General features: G+C 40.2%; 1 protein-coding gene across 2 annotated transcripts in view; it reads left to right on the top strand.

Annotated features, from left to right (window-relative positions):
* The first annotated feature begins 4930 nt into the window (after positions 1-4930).
* The window catches only part of LOC100888923 (inhibitor of Bruton tyrosine kinase), a 29207-nt gene continuing 27008 nt past the window's right edge, over positions 4931-7129 (top strand). For both annotated transcript variants that reach the window (XM_030994725.1, XM_030994724.1), the window contains exon 1: positions 4931-5072. The gene's annotated coding sequence lies outside the window, so the exon portion shown is untranslated. The remainder of the gene's footprint in view (positions 5073-7129) is intronic.

Below are 7129 nucleotides of genomic sequence, written 5' to 3'. Positions count from 1 at the left end.
AGCTTGATTAAGAATTTTAAAAAAAGAAAAAGAAAAGGTGAAAGCATGCAAGAGAATTCAACAACGAGTACGTTCGGCTTAAATGAGAATCAAAAAAAGAAAAAGAAAGAGTGAATGCATGCAAGACAATTCAACATCGAGTAAGTTCAGCTTGATTAAGAATTTAAAAAAATAAAAATAAAAGGTTAAAGCGTACAAGAGAATTCAACAACGAGTACGTTCGGCTTAATTAAGAATATAAATTTTAGAAAACAAGAAAGGGTGAGAGCATGCAAAACGGTTTCACATAGTCTCAGAGTAGTTTTAACTGAGAAATTACATAGGAAATGATGAAAGCATGTTAGAGAATTTAACATTAAACAGCGTAATTTGATAATTTGAGAGGGTCGTTATTCATAATACGAAATGAGGGTCGTTATTCTTAAAACGAGGTGAGAGTCGCTAATCATAATACGAAATGAGGGTCGCTATTCATAATAAGGGTAGAGGGTCGCTATCAGGCGCGTACACAGGGGGTGTATGGGGGGGGTTAACCCCCCCATTGGTATTTTTATGTGTGTAAACCCCCCCCCCCCCCGCTTATTCAGTGGCTGGCTGAGTCGTTGCGAAATTTTCGGCCTGATTTATAAATGTTAACCCCCCCCCCCCCTCCCCCTTGAAAAAATCCTATACGCGCCTGGTCGCTATTCATAATACGAAACGAAGGGCCGCTATTCATAAAACGAGAAGAGGGTGCTGTTCATAAAAATTAAATAGGCCTAAGCAATAAACAAAATGCTAAGAGTAATAACAAAGGGAAATATTGGATGGGGGACACTTGTTTGACATGCCCGAGTAACAACATGGATGTTGTTTGCATTGATGACTCTCGGTGTAGAATTCCAAGTCATGATACAAACCCTATCCATGTTATGCAGGTGAAGAGAGGTATATTGGTAAAGTTTCTTGCCTCTCAGTTGAGAGGTCCCCGGTTCACACATTTTGGGGTCTAAAATTACCTTCATAACAATGTTAGGTCCTAAAAGGGCACTAGAGATGTCATAAATAAGAATAAGAGCAATAACCATGCACACTGAAGGCATTTGCGGTCTGAAACAAGAACTCAAACTAGTTGAGTTCTTGTTTCAGACCGCAAATGGGGAAATTACTGTCGAACAACTACCTCATGTATAGTACAGGAAATAAGATCCTTTATTAGACCCACCTAATGATCATTGGCTCTTATGATTCGGTTCTGTTAAATAAGTTTTTTGAATGAGGAAGGCCCCTCTTAATACAAGGCCCCTAAGCCAGTTCGTATATAAAATCTGCGCATCGCCAGAATACAGTTCATTTAGAAATACACAGGTAGAAGAATTTTTCTCTGGAATACAAACATAACGGTATTAGTCTTATTCATGAAACCCCTCCATTATTCTGGCATTAGTTGTTCTAAAATGCTCAAAGTGTGATTTCTCCATATTTAAAAGATCTGTGGATAGTTGAAGTTGTTATATGAACCCATTCTATGGAATTCCCTGAGCAATGAAAAATAAAATCTTGTCCCTCATTTGCCACTTTTAAAAAGAAATTAGTCAAAATCTCTTGAGATTTGAAAGATTAAAAAACACAAATTATATTTAATAATTTGACCAAATATGTATCATCTGATAAAAACCTTCAATTGAAAAAATGTTAAGTTCGAGTCTGAATTAATGAACCTATTTAATATACATTTGAAAGTTGGATATTACACTGAACCTGTTTGCCGCAATAAGACATGAAAGTGTGATCATAGAAACTAATTACATTCTAAATTTTTTTTACAAATATTTCCATTGAAACAATTTTTTCTTGAGTTAACAGGGCCTCCTTGTAAAGCAGACCTTGTGGCAATGAATGGAGCTACCATGTGTTTTTTAAAGAAGACTGAATAAATAACACACTTTATGTTGTCATACCACTCACTGAAAAGAAATGATCAGATAATGAGATAGATAAGTCATTTTATGCTATCCCGAATAAATGGATTTCTTGTTACAGGATGCTCAATAATGGAGTGGAAAACACACAGTACTTGGCAATCCTCACAGGTATGAGCAATATTAGTCCATGGGCCAAATATTGAAATGGTACCCACCCCTTTAGACACAGTCTAATGTGCTTGTTTACCCCCCAACGTTGGTGATGGGTCAGGCATAGTGAGGCATAGTGTTTCCTCTTTAAATTTGATTTTTATTTTAAAATCTATATTCTAATGTTTCCCCTTCCCTCTTGATAATATTTCAGCAACGAATACTACAAACATTTGTGTGTAGGAGAAAGAGAAAGATAGAGAAAAGGGGGAAGGGGGGGGGGAGGAAAGGAAAAAAGAAAATATTGCTGTTATTGAATTTAACTGACAAGATTTATTCATGAAAATTCATAATCACAGCTTAAAGCTGAAACACCTTGAATTAAAAGGCCGGCTGTACTAGTTTGGCCGGGAGGGATTAGACCACACAGCGTGGTCAATGACAGGTGGCTATCTCATCAACTCGGCTCTCAATTAACATAAGAAAAAGAGGATCATGGGGGACCAATGGTCACCGATTAGGCATTGTTTTCATAGAGGGAGCAAGTATCTACAAGTAGGAGAATGGTGATTTAAAACTAAAACTGCAACATATAAAATACATGAAAGATATACAATGTAAAATAGGCAAATATGAAATCAAGATATATATATATATATATGCAGTCACCTAGAAGAGGAAGGGGCTCTTTTTAAATGGGGGCACTTATCAGAAAGGAAAAGGGGCACATGTGAAAATATAAGGTGCGCTTATCCAAGTTTAAAAAGGGGGTAGTTATTAAAGGGGGAAGGGGCACTTTTCGCACCTGAAAAGGGACACTTGTATATGAGAGTTGAAGATGGACACTTCTTGCAAAGGAAAATGGGGACTTGTCGAAAAAAAGGGGCACTTGTCAAAATAAAAGGGGCACTTATAAGAGGTGAAAAGGGGAGCTTTTACAAATTAATTGGGGCGCTTGTCAAAGTAAAATGGGCACTTATTCTATGTAAAAAGGGGCACATTTCAGGTATTTGAATAAGTGGGACACCTTGCCCTCTCCTACCCCCCCCCCCCCCCCCCCCTCAGAGAGGTCCGCCTCTGATTGTGGCGCTCTCCCACATAAAGATGGATACCAGAAGCACTGTTTTGCTCGATCTGTTCGCGGAGGAGGAACAGGCCTTGATCCAACAGCATAGCTAGGATTTTATTTAGGGGGCGAATCACTTACAGAGAGCGCGAAACGCTTCCTAGGAAGGCTGGTGCAGGGGTTGGGGAGGCTCCCCTATACGATTCATTGTTATGCAAGATTTCGATTTTTTGTTGTTGCTGAGTTTTTAAAGATATCTTCAAGAACGAGCATCATGCACGTGATACATATATTGACGTTTAAATCTACCAATCAACTTTCATCATAAGATTTCCATAGTTGATAGCGGGAAATATGTTAGTCATTATTTGCCACATCATTATGACTTATTTCTTGTATATTTCTGGTATGACATACTCTTCTCAGCTGCTCAAAGTAGAATCCGTCTGGACCGATCTGTGACATTGAAAAGGTTTTATTAATTGCACTTCGCAGCCAGATGGCTGAATTAAACAATTTTGACGAACAGAACTTTTCTAGAAGGCCGCTTTACAACACAAAATACCCGTAGATTGAGCTCGATAGTGATTTTATGTTATGGCGAGCTTGACGAAAGGCAAACTGCGCTGGGCTAGGCTGATGGCTATATAGAATTCAACGCTAATTTTACAATCACACTTTTAAATAAAGGATAATATATGAAGCATATCTGTTGTATATTCTTTTAAACACAGTTGTCATGTTTCTTTGTCTGCTCCTTTTTCTTCCTACGTCCTCTTACCTTTTTCTCTTCTCTCTCTCTCTCTCTCTTTTGGCCGGGGGGGGGGGGGGGAGGGGAGGGGAGGGGCGCTGTTTAATACACTAAAATTCCTCTAAAGTTCCGGTTGTAAGCTAGCTCTAGGGGGGTCGAGGTCAAAGTAACATGGGGCACTTCCATATTGCACGTACGTACCTAGCTGAAAAGGGCCACTCATCACGCAGAGATGAAAAAGCTCTTGTGAGAATGGAAATGGGACATCTTAATTAAAGGAAATAGCCACACCTATCGGATTTTAATTTGGGCATTATAGATATTATATATATATATATATATATATATCAAAATGAATAAAAAAGTAAAAAAGAAGCATTTTGAAAAGGGGTTGGGGCAAATGGAAAAGGGACACACATATATTAGGAAACGCGGGCACGACCGAGTCATATATATTTTTTTTTTAAGGCAAGATATCAGAGGACTGTGATCAGGGGAATTTCTATTAGGCTCGCACCTGAAAAGAGGCATGCATGCTATCCATTCACCATAGATGAAAAGGGGCGCTTACGGACGTACCAGAGGTGGTAAGTGAAATTTCTCGATCGTACCTGGAAAGGGGCACTTATGAGAATGGAAAAGGGATATTTATTGCAAAAGAAAAGGGGCACGCATGCAGTTGTCGAAGGAAAAGGGGGACCTAATTATCAGATCGATTTTAGGGGCATTCATCAGAGGTGAAAATTAGGGACATTTATGAGAAAGTAAAGCTAGGGATACTATGAGAAAAAAGATGTGCACTTATTAGAAGGGGAAGGGCCGGCAGTTCTTACAAAAGAAAAGGGGCACATTTTCTATGTAAAATTAAGGGGCACTTTAATTCAGGGGGCACCTGAAAAAGTGGAGAGGTACTGTGCCCCCCCCCCCCCCCCCCCCCCCCCTCCCGGAGCGCCGCGGCGCGCCGCCTCTTGCGAAAAATTCATATCGACAATTAATGAACCTTTGACCTAAAGCTACCGTATCGATATTGGGCTAGCTGGCCTAGCTGGTGCGCTGGCCATGGCCTGGCAAAAATTACGTGTCATCTTGATTCTTGCTGCAGATCAGATAGTGTAGGCGAAATGGATCCTTGTTTTCAACCTGCTTCTTCAACTTTTGATCTTTTCCACTCTGTTACCAGTTCGATCGTAATGTAAAGAAGGTAAGTCTTGACATTTCTATGAATTTGAACGAATGTTGCTGCAGTAGGTCTACAACTAAAAGTAAAATTTTTGAGTTATCATTTCAATGTCATTTTAAACTTCGCGTTATTAGTAATGTTGCGGCTGTGCACAAACTGCTGTGTTTGCGTATATATTTGCTATGCAAACGGCGACCCTGTATGGGTGCGCATCGCCAGATTCGAGTTTGCAACCTCATTGAGTAGATCTAGTCTAGATTCTAATTGAAATTCGGCTGCATAAGGCCGATCGTTTACCACTCCTTCATTGCATAAATGATAAGGTCTAAAACTAACTGTAAACGGTATTGTTGTTTTGGTTTTTATGGCATTTTCCATCATGGTTGGATGATTTTTCGCCAGGCAATGTGAATGTGTGAGAGAGAGGTCCTATTAGTAATACTGAGTATTAGGGTGTCTGATCGCGCACCCGATGTTGTGTGCTAAAATACTTTCCATAGAGATTGCACACATCCCTATGCAGTCTACGTGCATTGCGCGACCATGAAAATTGGTTAATGATTTTATGAAAAAAATTGAAATTCAAACCTTTGAGGCTTGTGATCCTGAAGGTGAAACTCAATAAATGAGGTGTCATATGAAAGAGCAGGTTTTTCTCCATATTCCCCAAGGGGGCGCACCCCCGAAATTCAAAAAATATCTTGGTCAAAACAGCGATTTAAATGTTGTTTGCATCCTAGGTCCAAAATTTGCCACTTTCCTGAGCTGCGCCCCCTGGGCTTATGTCCGGCTAGACGTAAGGAAAATATGTAGGGTAGAGTGCCCAGTATTCGGTCACTTAAGGGGAAATCACTAATATTTTGAATTCTTACCTCTTTTATTTGGCAATCTACCCATCAAAAGAAAAGAAATTTATTCCTCTGACAGGATTTTATAGTCACTTAAAATATAGAATAATGATAAGCAAAATACTTCCGAAAGAAGACGGAGCATTTTTCTGCCCAAAATTCGGTCGCGCCGATTAGAATTCGGTCACGCGATTTGTGCGTGGTATCTCCGTTGCGAAGGAGCGTAGCGTATTTGCGCACTATTTTCACACAATTGCGCGATAAAGCACTGAATGTCAATGCGTTGACCGAATACTGGCCGAGCGATACCGCATGGCAAGGGTATCGTATAAATACCTCTTGCACATCGGCAAGTGCGTCATTTGCAAATTCGCTGCGATGGAGCAAACACGGAAGTGATTCTCTTCACACACATACTAAATTCATTGTGACAGTACACGTAGTTGTTTCGCAATAGACTTCTACATATGGCTATGCATGTTAGCGCATGTGCTAAGAGAACACGGAAGTGCGGAAAGTTGTGCGACACTGACCAATTTCGAGCGAAGTTGGAGATCATTCCGGGGCCCTAAATCTGATTTAATTTTGAGAGTTAAGAAAAATTGTTCAGCTGCCTGATTTGTGCAAGTTTCGTGGCTCATAAATTATTTTTTAAATTGTTACAGCTGTTGAAACGGTTGCTGACCGAAAACTGGGAATTGACCGAATACTGGGCGCGCTACCCTATGCACTTATTTTTTCGCTAGCCCCAAGAGATCACTCGCCCCAACAGTTTAAAAATACTCTTCCCACATTTTTGGAATCAGCTAATTAGGGAGGTGTGAGCTCCGCTCAGTCCAAACCATGGTTACATCGCGTAACATCTGCGCGAATAGTGAATGAAAGTATGGATAGCTGTTCGCGCCATAAACCCGGGAAGTGAATACACATTATAGTCAATGGCAATATCGCGGAGACAACACACGTTGTCTCTGCGATATTGCCATTGACTACAACGTGTATTCACTTCCGGGTTCTATGGCGCAAACGTACTAGTCAATGGCACATATCGCGGAGACAGCGTGGCTCAAGCTGCAAGTCTCGCATTGGTTTAGCAACATGCGTACGATATGCATACGCTTGCATATCGCGCGATACAGCTGTTTGTCTGAATTTAGCAAAACAACAACACTCTGCGTGGACGTCTTTTTCGTCGATTTTGACCAAAATGATATGAATATACCAGCGTTT

This window comes from Strongylocentrotus purpuratus, unplaced genomic scaffold, assembly GCF_000002235.5.
Source record: "Strongylocentrotus purpuratus isolate Spur 01 unplaced genomic scaffold, Spur_5.0 spur5_scaffold_21, whole genome shotgun sequence".
Taxonomy (NCBI): domain Eukaryota; kingdom Metazoa; phylum Echinodermata; class Echinoidea; order Camarodonta; family Strongylocentrotidae; genus Strongylocentrotus; species Strongylocentrotus purpuratus.
The sequence above is the reverse complement of the archived record's forward strand: the minus strand, read 5'-3'. Positions and strand labels throughout refer to the sequence as shown.